The sequence below is a fragment of the Danio rerio genome, chromosome 9, assembly GCF_049306965.1.
Source record: "Danio rerio strain Tuebingen ecotype United States chromosome 9, GRCz12tu, whole genome shotgun sequence".
Taxonomy (NCBI): Eukaryota; Metazoa; Chordata; class Actinopteri; order Cypriniformes; family Danionidae; genus Danio; species Danio rerio.
The window spans coordinates 24939104-24953326 of NC_133184.1; the positions used below are offsets into that span (position 1 = coordinate 24939104).

At 35.4% G+C, this 14223-nt stretch overlaps 1 long non-coding RNA gene across 1 annotated transcript; it reads left to right on the plus strand.

Moving 5' to 3' along the window:
• The first annotated feature begins 732 nt into the window (after positions 1-732).
• Positions 733-13103, plus strand: LOC141376119 (uncharacterized). Its single transcript, XR_012385326.1, has 3 exons — positions 733-840; positions 958-1206; positions 12171-13103. It is a non-coding gene; the product is annotated as an uncharacterized lncRNA (long non-coding RNA).
• Positions 13104-14223: the final 1120 nt, after the last annotated feature.

The window sequence follows — 14223 nt, forward strand, 5'->3', positions numbered from 1 at the left end:
GCATGTCTGAAATGACACTTACAGCTGCTCAGTGTTGTTTTTGGATTCTGTCTCTATATATGCAAAGTGGACTTTGACTCATTGAGATTCCATCACTCTCCCATGTCAAAGAGTCTTAATTTAGAAACATTGTTGCTGTTTGTAGCCAAGAACAAACACATTTTTTCATTTAAAGTTTTAAATAATTATCTTTTTTTCTTTTGAATTTTAAAAAAGTAAATTAAATTGAAATGTACCTAAAGTACTATAGTATAAATAAACACAAACACACATGCTTGTATATAGTTTACAAGGTCTCTTAGTAGGCATAGTGTGTTTTATACTGTAAAAACTGCTTATTATATATAGCCTACATGGTCCCTAAACCCAACACTCATATTCTTTGAATATCAAAAACTATGTTTTTGAATTATGTGGATATACCTTGATTGAGTACAACAGATCCTTCCCATGTCATACATGTTTTCCTTGTTAACACATAAAATGATGTTGATATGGTTTCGTGTACAGTACATGCCTCTGGCTGTAAGTAATGATGGGGTGGTACTCAATTCTCAGGCTTGGCTGGTCAGGCTGCTTCAGAAACTCGGGACTCATGTTGAAGACTCTCCTCCCTCTAATGAACCTTACAGCAGGGGTAAAGCTTTGTTCACTGAACTGAACAGCATTCCTGAGGTGATGTGAGCTTTAACCACAACACACGGTCACAACTGCACACCTGCATCTCCGTTCACTGCAGGGGGCTTCACTTTCAGACACATCTTCTGTTATTTTAACTAGTGCTGCTTATAATAATGTTAAATAGTGATATTCTGAATGAGCAAACTTTTATACTTTGATGTATGTTTTTAATTTTTGTTAAAGTTTTAACAATTTTTTTCCATGTTTCTTAAATGTAAATGCACTTTAAAATGTTTTAATTTTAATGGACTTTTTTCACTCAAAAACTTTCAACAGAAAGTTTTTCTGCAGCATAAATCCAACCTGAAAACTATCCAGCTATTCTACATCCAGCCCACTTGGTGTCAGCATAATTTTCAAGACAACTGACTAGCAACACATATTGGCAAAAAAGTTACTTTCAGTCATATGAAAGTGTTTGCATCCAAACACCACCACTATACCAACCATCACTGGGGATGAGCTATTCATGCTAAAATGTACAAATGTGATCATGCAAATTCCTATGGAGTCGCCACTGAATCAGTAAGTTACAAATTTTGTCATGTTTGTTATATGCTGTTGTGCTTTAAATCAATATTTGACAATTAAATAATATTTAATAAGTTGATATAGATATAGACAAAAGATATGTTGCAGTTCATGAAAAGCTTCTTGTGTTTTGCATGTGATTGTAATCTGATATTCAGTAAGCATTCCTGATTTAGCATATGACTGTAAACAGGGCAAGTGCTTAAGAGTCTTTGCTGCCACACGCCCTGTTGTCAAATGTTGTGTGGTTGTTTGTCAGAAGTAGGTCAAATCGTCCATCTTCCACCAAATGATGCAGTTTCCTTGATGAGAATCGGGTATCGTGGGGTTACACTCCACATTCAACACAGCACAGTATTGATTCAGAGGCTCAAGGGATCAGTGCTAATGGAAACTGCTGTTGTAATGGACAAGGTTTTACAATAAAATATGCTGGGTTGTCGTAACCCAATATTGGGTGAAATATGGACAAACTCAATGTTAGATCATTGTTTTCAATTCAATTTAAATTATGTTTTTTTTTTTTTTTAACACAATGCTTTATGTTTATCCATAACTCTCTCAAAGGCTTCTTTAGAGTGATATAGTAGTCCAGATTAATACTCAACAAAAACAAGGCTACTTTTACTCTTTTGTTTTAATACACACACCTTTGTTCTGTTTACCCTCGAAAAAACTGATTTGCAACAGAAATGATGCTTAGCTAATATATAGTATCATGTGAAAAACAGTATGCAAGCCCAGTAGTATGTCTAAAATTAAAGCATTTAGTAGGTAAAAAGTACACTGCACATCCATTGGACGCTATACTATACTATACTATAGACCATTTCAATGTGGTGATGTCACTTGCCCATGAACATTTCCTGCTTGTTGTCAAACTATTTCATAACTGTAACAAAATGCAATTCAATCATAACATAAAGTTTAAACCACTATCATAACATTATTCATCAATATCTGGACCTTTTAGGAAGCTTTGAAGCTATATGAATAAACAAATGTAAAACAGGAAATACGTTACGACCATTGTTATTGTTTACATCTCTCAAAACTGTCTATACTATACCATACTATACTATACTATACTATACTATACTATACTATACTATACTATACTATGAGGCCCTGTGAGAGGTTTATAATGTCAAAATGGTGGATGTTGTGTTTCCAGTTTTGTAGTGTACTGCTCTAATTCAATATACTATATAGAACACACTTTTCTAACAGCCATAAAGTAAATTCTAATTCTAATTTACTATCTATTTGAGGATGCAATTTTAGACACAGCTAAAGTTTTTGCAAACCTTCCAGACCTCATTTCAGTTAAAACTCTTGGGTTGTGCTTGGATGTACCGAAACACATACATTTGAAAACAAAGGCACGGCTGCCCACCATAACAGGATTGGCTCTTTTAGATCAAAAAAAGAATGCACTGGGCTATTTAAATGTTCAGTTGTACATTCTATGCTAGTGTTGCACGGACCCATGATGTTTGACAATGACAATGATGTTTTACATGGATACTGAAATACAAGTGACTAGGGTATATGCACAGCTAGTGTTTCTTACCAATAAACCTCTGGTGAACAGTTAAGCTTTAACGCTTGATAGAAGGCGTGTCTGAATTTGGGGCTGACACAATCTTCATAGCAGTGTCAGCCAATGAAATTAGTCAGAAATAGGCCACTGTCTGAGCTGGTGTATTTGCATACAGCGATCTGATTGGCTGACACTTCCATCTTCACTTGAAAAGTTGAGCAAGTCCCAACTTCTGCAGCGAGCATTGCCTCTCAAGCGGTGCCGATGGATCCGCAATGCAGTTCGGCAAAGCCTGACGTCACCCATTCAAAGTGAATGGAAAGTGTTGAAGCTTGGGCGTTACACTTATATGGTTCCTTTTACAGCATCAATTTTGTAATGTAATTAAGGGTGTCTTCACACTTGCACTATTGGTCCGCAACCGGCTTCATTTGATGTCAGAGTACTGTACATTTAGCTTGTGTGAACGGTATCTTCTGAACTCGGGTGCGCACCCACAAACTGTACCTGAGTCGGCCTGAAAGAGTCTGGGGTACTGTGAATTGCCAACTGTACAACAAACCTTTGTTTTTATTGTGTTCATTCGTGTGTGTATATCTGTGTATCACCTGCCTTGGCAACAAGCGGAACTGACCCAGTGCAAACAATGATAAGGTATGCTTGTCTCCACCAAAAACGACTTCTACAGACATCGCATGATGTTCTAAACGTTTTTAATAGTTTGTGGGAGGCGCAAGTGGCACTCTGTAATTGGCTTTGATAACAAAAGCAAAAGATTCAGTAAAAGCAGAATGACCATGATGTGTGTATGTCTCCATTTTGCTGCTTTGCTTTCGTGGCTGTAACCTAGCAACAGCTGTACACACAACAGCAGCTTGATGATGCAAGCGTACCTGGGTTCAGAAGGAAAAAAGACTTCTGTAACCACGCAAAATGCAAACGGCTGAAGTTTAAGGAAGACGCAATTAAAAAAAGTACACATATTTGCAAACCCACCTAAAGTTACAAACAATGGTGCCAATGAGAGCGATCATGTGGTGAATGTTGATCTGCTAGCCGAGATCAATCAAGTGTTTTCGGAGAGAGTGCTGAAAGACTCGGTCATACGCAGTGATACGTTGCATACGTTGCGTGTTCAGCATAAATGGCCGCTAAATGTAAAATATCTGTTGTTCATTAGCAGGAAGACGATGAAGGCTCTTGGGTTGAGCCCAATGAGCCTTACATCCAAAAATAGAGCAGTAGAGCACTAGCAATAGTTGTTCCTTTGGTGACATGGCTTTGACTCACACACTGAAAATGGCAAACTGAGGATCTGGTAATGCGCACCTGTCAATCAATATTGGTGGGCCGGGGTACAGCACTTCTACGTCAAGTTGCGGTTGGTCTCAAAACCACTCCAATTGGTCCACCGTTTTTATGTTGTTAAATTATAATAAAAAAAAGGACTGGGTGTGTTTATATCACCCCAATTAGACGGTCTATACACTACACCTACATGTCTGTTCAAACAGCTGGAAAAGTTAATTTTTCACCATAGGTGCCCTTTAACACATTTCAGTATTAGACATACATTGCTTATAACCAAAACTGTTATAATTTGTGTTTTATTTAATTTAAACGTAAATCCACTTTATTCTGTAATTATATATTTACTTCGAATAATTACTCTATACAGTCTGATTTGTATTGCGTTCTGTTCTAAATACAGGTAACAATCAGGTAGGGTTTGCTTTCAATTTTTTTCTCTCTCAACAAAACTGAATAAAATATGGTTATTAACAAATGTCATTTTAATTTGTGTTGTACTAAGTATATCGATATAAGCAACAGTTCTGTACTAGAATTTGATCGTCATCTTAGGTTGTGTATTGTGAATGCAGATATTTTCAGAAATGCACCCAGTGTAGATGAGGATGGTTTCATGTTAAAGGAAGTCTGGCTCTTCCCGATTGAGAGCTCAGGATCTGTTGCTCATGGAATGTCTGGATCTGCCAATGGAGGACAAGAGGGGGGGTAGCTGTTGCCATGACAACAGCCATAAGCTTGCCATATGGAGGGGGAGGGTGAAAACAGGCATCTAATAAATGCCAATGAGTGCTGGATGGAGACGTCTGCAACATGCTGGCAGATGGACTCAGAGTCTACCACTGGGAACACTCACATATACAAACCTGTGAAATTATTTAACTGGGAACTTCTTCTCTGCAGAAATACTGCCAATTGTCCTGCCAATAGCTTTTAAGGACTTGTCAGAAAAGATGTTAAATGAACTTAAATAAAATAATGATAGAAATAATTAATAAATAAATAAATGTTATTTGTTAATATTTTAATTATATTTTAAATATATTTTAAGAATTGTCACAAAGTATCAGAATATTTCAAAGAAAAGTACAAAAATATTAAATTGAAATCAAGATACATTAAAAAATGAATACAATTTAATAACTAAATTTATTCAATTTGCTTCAGCTGAGTCCCTTATTTATCAGAGTTGTCACAGAGGAATGAACTGCCTACTATTCCAGCATTTGTTTAAGGCAGCGGATGCTCTTCCAGCCGCAACCCAGTACTGGAAAACCCCCATACTCTAGGCATGGGCTGGCATAAGATTCTGATGGTATGATAACCTTGGATAAAATATCATGTTATTTTGATTAGTTTTACATTATTGTGATTACTGCTCTAAATTATATTCTTCTTAAATGTAAACAACTCTTTTTTTTTTTTTTTTTTTTTTTTGTCTTTGAACACAATAGATCTTATTTTGAGAAAAGTTTATAATATTTTGGAGCAGTTAACATGTCAGGGAAAATAATTCAAATGAATCTTTGACTTTTGCTGTCTTTATTAGTTTAAAAAACACAGATTTCTTTACAATTTAAAACTGCATTTTTGGATATCTTTTTGCTAGAGATACTGGTTGTCCTAAAAAACTAAACATTTAAAAAAAAAAAAGTCTTACATATACCATAGGAACGGTGTAGTAGAAAAGTTTGTCAGTTTTAAAACCTTGACTTGTCCAAATTGCGGTAAACCTTGAAAACAGTTATCGTCCCATGCCTACCATACACTCTCACATTCACACACACTCTTTACTTTACATGCCAGTTTTTTTTTTACCCAATCCCTAGTCAGGACTCGAAGCAGCAACCTTCTTGCTGTGAGGTGACTGTGCTAATCATTGAGCCACTGTGTCACCCTAAAAACTATATTTGATTTACAAATAAAATAAATAGATAAAATAAAATAAAACACATTAGGGCTATATCTAAATATGAATTTGTCTGCATAGATAACTATTTAAATTTTGTTTTAGTTTGTCCAAATTTCTCCCAAATGTGGATTGGAACAACCCAGAAATTTTTGTGTAGTACTTTTCATTTTGTAATAATGCTTATTTTGAAAATATCTCAGACATAGTTCAATATTTCCATGTTTTAGATAAACATTCCATCATGGACCCTTTTCACAAGACTGTTTTGATGCATTTTACGGTCATTGGCATCTTAAATCCTTGAAGGTTTTTAATATTTAGATTTTTTAAAAACTGTATACATATGTATTTACATATATATTATATAATCTTTGTATCAAATTACAAAAAAAAAAAAACAACAACCACTTGTGCAGGGTGTTTCTAATGCAGAGTGAATGTGCAGGACAGTAAATTCGATGTTCTGGTTACTGTTATCAGTGTCTCACAATTATATTCCCTTTTCTGATATTCTTGATAACACCATCATCAAGTTTTCTTTTATAACTTCAGCAAATAGTATTGTAAAAAATGGTTGTTTACATGACCAAGTTGACCCAACTATGTTGACTACTGCTTTTGAGAAACCTAGAAATGTAAAAAAGGTCTATTGTCACATCTGTGGAAAAGAGACACAGTAGGTGATGTTAGCATGGGTGTCATGAAGATATACAGATTACAATATAGCATTACAGACCTGAGCACATACATACACACACACACACACCTCTGGGATGTTAATGTGTGAACTTTATCACCAAGTAAATGTTTCTAAAGTGTCCTTCATGATGAGAATTTTTTTTCTTTTAAAAGTGTGAGTGAAGTAGAATTAAAAAAGAACAAAAGACAATGCGAAAAACGTGGACAAAACAGTCATACACATCTGACTAGAGCATGTTTACATAGAAAAACCAATGTATAAGCGTTGCAGTGGAGTACAAAACAAACACATTCTATGCATAGCCATTGGTTTACAAAGCATTGTTTTCAAACTAAAGTAAATGGAGGGAGGATACAGAAGAGATTTAAGTAATTAAATCTATGGCAAACATCCAAACACTCCAGTCTGACCTCAGCAGACAGAATTCCTGACACATAATAATGAAGGAACAGAGAACAGGCGTGGTGGGGCTGGATTTGTGCCTAGATTATACGCAATAGCTTCGACACACTTCTGTGAGTTACAACATGCTATTGAAATATCTGCGTCAATGGAGAAAAACCAGTTCAGTTTGAAGGATTACCTGCTCAAATATGCTCATAATTACATAAGGCCACCCAATGTGTAGAATTCTAGTTATGGTTTCTGTTCACTCATCATTGTGCAAGCTAACCAGAATATATCTGGAACTGAAAAAAACAAAGAGGTCAAAAATAGTTTATCTGTCCTGCGGGTTTTGTAAAAGAGCGTGTGTGGAGATATCAGTTAGTGTAAACCCATGTCTTTTAATCTTTACCATCTTCTTTCAAACAGTGTTGGTCTTAGCATGCCATTTTGGGTTATCAGCTTTATCAGTTATGGTTTTCTCTTTTGTACTGGGTGGAAACTGTGGGGTCCTCAAACCTTTGCTTTACAGTGGTTTGCAGTGAAGCAGGAGCTGTGGGTTGATGAGATTATAGATTATCCAGATGCAATATGATTTTGCATAAACACATCGTCTACAAATCCCTGACCTTATCTTTTATGTAAATCTGACAACATATTTCATATAGAAAGCCATACTTTCTATACTATATACTACTCATGTGCTCAATTATGCTGAGATGTATATATATAATTTTAAAATTTAACTGCTTTTATTCTAGTCTAAATAATGCAAAAAATACTTTCTCTAGAAGAAAATATATCATCAGACATACTGTGAAAATTTCCTTGCTCTGTTAAACATAGTGGAAATATTTTAAAAAGTTTTTCTTTTCAACTACATACTACTCATGTGCTCAATAATTCTGAGCTATATATATATATATATGCAAATGAATATTTTTATCAATTTATCAGTAAATATAGGTTATATATTTATTAAAATAATATTTTAGTCACTGAACATCTTTAGCAATAGAAAGGTAATACATTTAAATTCATGCAAAATATTTGAAACTAAACATCATTAGAAACAAAGTTACAAACTACAAAATTTCAACATTTTTTAAATTTTTTGTTCTCCTTGAATTTATTTATTTATTTTCAGAACATATTTCAGTTTCAAGTATTACTAAAAACAGCTGCAGATACAAGTAGAAGCACAAAGCTAGCAGAGTTTTCATTCTAGTTAAATGTATTGTGGGAGTAAAAGTGGTTTAGCGCATCAAAATGTTAAATTACTTAAAGGAAAACTTTATCAACATATCAAATACCGTAAATAAGTAGTTTTCTGTATGAAATGCGCATTAACGCAAATAGTGTCATGAAGGTAATTACAGATGTTGCTGCGATTAAAGGACTGTTTCTTAATATTATTCACAGTCAACTGGAACTAAATGTTTTTTAAACTTATATCAACGCATCAGTATTTTAATGATACCACAAACTTCATGTTGCATATATAATCTTTCTTTTATAAATGGTTACATTTACCATCATATGACTTTTCCATTAAATTATGCTGGACATATTAGTGTAAAGAAACTTTTTGCAAAAGCTTAATTTAAATTGCTAATGTTATGTTTTTAGATATCATCTCTACTTTTGTTTGCTTGCAAGAGAGTTAGTCTAAGCCTAATTTTGCAACATTTCACTATCACAAAGTAAAAAGTAGCTGTAAACTAAAGATTCTTGACAGCTAGCTGAAAGATAAGCTGTTGTCTGATTTAAAAGAGTGATTTATTTTTTCCTGAGATTATGCAGACCTGATAACAAATGTCATAAATCCACTTGTTTACTGTTTTCTGCTTTAAATGAAACACCAGGTGTATTTGCTTTTCAGGTTTATTTGTCGAATGTTAACCACACGTGTGTTCGTGAAAGTCAAGCTCTTATTATTGCTACACCCTGTTATTGAGAAACACACAGAGTGCTTGTTCAGACTGGATAATGTTTGACTCAAAGCACAAACACTGCATGAGCAGGCAAAGACATGTCTGAGTGCTCTTACAATGTCTACACTGGGCCAAGATACTCGCGCAAAAATACACACTCAATATATGCGTCTTGTTATCCTCAGAAGGCATTTTAAGGCATGTTTAGCTCCTTCTTGTTGAGAAAATATAGCCTAGTGCAAACCAAAGTAGATAAAAGCTAATTAAGCAAGCAGCCCAGAAGACAGGCAGTCAAAGCTCGTCTGGATTTACGTTCTCCAGCTGGGGACCCCTCGCGACCACCTCTGACCCTCCGGTCCCACAAAGAGCAGGGCTGAAGTCTCTCTAAGGCCGTCCACTGTGGGAATTGCTTCCTGAGAGGGAGTGGTTGAAAAAAAAGAGACAAGAACAAAGAAGTCTTTGTTGTTATTCCCCAAACCACCCATCGTTTAATCTAATGTAGCAAGATAATGTTTCTCCAGTGTCTAATGTGTTTTTTTTTTCAGGGATAATGGTGTAGATTTTAGTTTAGGATGAGTGCAGTCTGACTCTGCAGTCTTGGTTGTTATTAGGCACTCCCTGTCAATATAATGATGTTACATAACTCTTACAGTCCTGCATTGTTGAAGTCGTTGTACTGTGATATAGTTCCTTTGAGACTTCATAAAGGACATAAAGATGAGTTTGTGATCCTGTGGTCATACCTGGCACCTTCCTCATGGCCTCCACCTCCACCACCTGCCAGCTTTCATCAGGGTGAAGCTGTTCTTCAATTACTGACTAATAATGTCTCAGTCATGAATCAACCTTTGTACTAGGAGTCTCTCTCTCTCTCGCTCTCTCTCTCTCCCCTTCTACTTTTCGCTTTTGCTGTTTTTGTAGTTGTTGAAAGAAAGGCCATTCTACCTGCTTGAATGACTCAGAATCATGAATAATGTTTGCCCGTGAGGGCCAGTAAAGGTAACTTAAATTTACTTCTCAGTATAAATCCCTGATATATACAGTGGCCAAGAGAGCTCAAATGTGCTTCAAATTTGGAAAACACTTGGAAATACAAAAGCCCTAATAAACTGTGAGAACATCACCATCTTCACAACATGCAAATACAGAAACATGCTGCAAGATAACTGATCTGAAAGGGAGATCTGAGGTTGTGTTCTTTTGATGTTCGGAGACCTGTTGCACATTGATGGTTTGGGTTTGTACCCAAGTAAGATCATGTTTGAGCAAACTCTGAAAGCTCAAGAAGGCAGGTTGATTTTGATTAGGTTTTATAAGCTTGGTAACTTGCGATACATGGGTAACTTACTCTGGAGTAGGTTTTATTCTGGTTAAGTGACCTATTTCTAATTGTATCTGGATGCAGCCTTTATGATGCAAGCTGAGATTGCATCTGTCAGTGATTCAATGTCAGACACAATGCACTCAATGGAGCTATTGATGACACTCTGAGGGGTAGGATTCATCCCACTCTGAGGTGGGATGAGGTGAGCCCATTGAAAAGCATTGCATGCAGCTCAGGGCATACTCACACTGGAGACAGTTACCTTGAACCGTGCCAAAGCACGATTTTCCCCCTCTCCCCCGATTGTCTGCACTCACACTGCTTTTTTCCTTCCGAACCTGAGCAAGCTTACGTCATGGATGATTTGGCTGTTAAGTTTAACAGGAAGAGAAGCGCTCTCGTTCGGCTCAGTGGACATTCCTTTTGTTATATCGTTTTAGTCATTTTGGATGCAGTGACAAACCAACTGTGATCCTCAACTTTTGACGCTCATAAATTATCATAAAAATCATCATGCTGCACAAATTAGGAGGTTTGCTGAAGGTGCAGCTAATGTGCAGCGAGGGGTTTGCATCTTTAATAAACTACGACAGTTGACAGTTGAAAAGTAAGAATGGTTAATAAATTCATATAAAACAGTCCCTTAAAAAGTGATGTCACGTCTTCAAAATCAGGCTTTTGCACTCACACTAAAAACAAACCGTGCCAAAGCACAACCAAACCGAACTGCATTGGCACACCACTTCCAACTGGACCAGTGACAGGCCAACTGACCCGTGCCTGGGCCCGATTTAGAGCACTCACACTTATCAAACAAACTAGGAAACATGCCTGGGGATGGTTCAGAGAGCATGGGGCTCCCTTAGATTGCATCTGCACCAGGTCTGCATCCAGAACCTTCTCCATATATCTGGTGCAACAAGTCCCTTTCATGTGTTTTGCTCTAAATTAAAGTATTTTACAATCACTGTAAAAATGCTGGGTTCCACACAATTCCTGTTGTCCCAACAGAAACTGATTAAGTTAACTTAATTGTTTTTACAAATTGAAGTGGATTAAATATAAAACAATAAAGTTGCCCCGCTAAAAAACCTGAAGATTTGTGTTGATTCAGCTCATTTTAAATAAGTAGTTTGAACAAGCAGCAAAATATCATTTTTTTGAGTGTTTAAAGCATTTTTAAGCTGAAATTGTTTTTGTTGCTAATTAATTTGTTCATATTGCGTCAATTATAATGATTTATATTATAGATTCAAATACTTTACAGTTTGTCACATAATAATACTAGTTATTAATCAATAATGTCCTTAAATGTCAAAGATCATTCTCTAAACTCGCTCTAGAAATGAACCAGTGACTCATGCTATTGATTTAGCAATGCTACCAGCCTTGCACTTCTCATATTTTCCACAGAATTTGCTAAATACATTTCAGAGTCATCAAAACGTGTGGATGACTGGTCAACATTTGACTAGTGGCATTTATTAAGCCAAATGAATCACAGTCCCACACATTATTCTGTCATAGCTACTAAAGATAGCAAATTATGCCAAGCACACAAGCATGTCAAGCGAAATGAATAGAAATGAAAAGTCTTTAGAAACTTTATCTTATTGAGCCAAACCATCTCTTGCATTTTATTAAGAAGATTAAGCAGTTTGTTAATTGATTTTATAATCTTTATTTTTTTAAACAAAACTAATTTAATAATGGAAATATTTCTGTGAGGTTTGATACTTCAAACAGTGTAACCTGTTAGCCTGCCATATAATGCACTTCATAATATAATGAGTCTGTATTACTCTGAAACACAATATTTTGATGCAGAATGATTATTTTGTTTATCTTTACAGAGAAACAACTGCAGCTTGGAGTGGAAAGAACATTGGCAGACCATAACCAAAGAAAAAAAAGAAAGAGAAGGAAACCACAAGAGAGTCAATAGATCCCTGTAAAGATGTAATCTGTGCTCATATAAGCAGTATGGCATGACAGATGTTGACCACAGAAGACCTTTCCTGGAAGGGTAGTCATTCCAAGCAAGGCAGAAAACTAAGTGGACCAAAGTGTTAAATTAAAACAGAAAGATACACTGTCATATCACACTAAATGATTTAACACTCCACTATGTAAGCCCACAAAGTATGATTTTAAAGTAAAAATGAAACAAAAATGTCCAAATAAGAGTGACATTGTAACTGTGAAAAAATTTATTGATCAAGTCATGAAACCGTATGTGTTTATTTTAATCAAAAATAATTGTCTTAACACGTTTTATTAACTGAAGTCAATCAAACTGGTTTAAGTCAGTTTGATTCAACTTAAAGATGTAAAAAAACACTTATTATTTTTCCAGGATTAACATTTTGTCTAAATGTATATATTGGAACATGGACAAAGTGTTATTTATCTGTGGCTTCAGAGGAAGTCCAAAGTTTCACATTCAAGGCATTCGTGTGAATAGTTTCCCCCACTGTGATTCTCTCAGGACAGCTGGAGTGTGACCAGATGGAGCTGTTGCCATGTCAGCCTCTTGATTCCCTCTCAGTCTTGTGAAAGTGGTCTGATCATAAACAAAGCTGTATGTCATTACGAAGCCCTTCTGCCTCTCTCTCACATTTCAGTTGACGGGAATCCTGTTGGTCAGTGTGAATGAATGCCACTCATGGATTAGTCCGCTCCATGGGCCACACAAAGTGAGTTTTTAAAAAGGCTAACTTTTACTGCTGATCAATGGTTTAGGGTCAGTTACAGTAGATATTGTTATAAAAGATTTCTGTTTCAAATAACTGATTTTCTTTTGATTTTTTTTTATTCATAAAACCTTCTGAATAAATACAAATGCACAAAAAATCCATACAAAAATCAACTGTTTTCAAGACACACACGTGCCATTTTACAATGCAAAACACTTATCTTAAACTGAAGTTTTATAGGTAACAATTTTTTGAATGATTAGTTTTAATAAGTAGCAGAAGCTATTACACAAACTATGAAATGCATAAAGGTCAAGGGTAGCCATAAATACAACATTAAATTACATATTAAATTATATCACATATTAAGTTTAATTATAGGAATATTTTAACATTTAGCCAAAAATATAGATTATTAAGACTAAAGAGTTCATTAGACATAAACAAAATATATTGAATCTCATGTTAAACCACAATAGAGACATGCCAGAGCCAACTGTAAATTCCAGAATAAGTAATCCGTGGTAAGGATACTCGTAGTTGCAGTTCGTAGGTGCAGTACTGAAATATACTGTATGTGTGTGTGTGTGTGTGTGTGTGTGTGTGTGTGTGTGTGTGTGTGTATATATATATATATATATATATATATATATATATATATATATATATATATATATATATATATATATATATATATATATATATATATATATATATATATATATACTGTAAAAACAAAAAGTTAAGGTAACTCAAACCATTTGAGGAAACTGACTGCAACAAACCATTTAGGTTCAAAAACTAATCCAAATGAGTACTGTGAACTTAATCCATTTGAGCAAACAAAGCAATTTAAGCACAGTAAAATCCAATAAATGAAGAGTAAATAAAAAAAACTATATATATATATATATAAATCAATAATCAGCTGTAAATATTTGAAGCAAGAACCGGGCCAAGCAGTGGCACAGTAGGTAGTGCTGTCGCCTCACAGCAAGAAGGTCGCTGGGTCGCTGGTTCGAGCCTCGGCTCAGTTGGCGTTTCTGTGTGGAGTTTCCAGTTTCTCTCTGCATTTGCGTGGGTTTCCTTTGGGTGCTCCAGTTTCCCCCACAGTCCAAAGACATGCGGTACAGTTGAATTGGGTAGTCTAAATTGTCCTTAGTATATGAGTGAGTGTGTGAATGGGTATGTGGATGTTTCCCAGAGATGG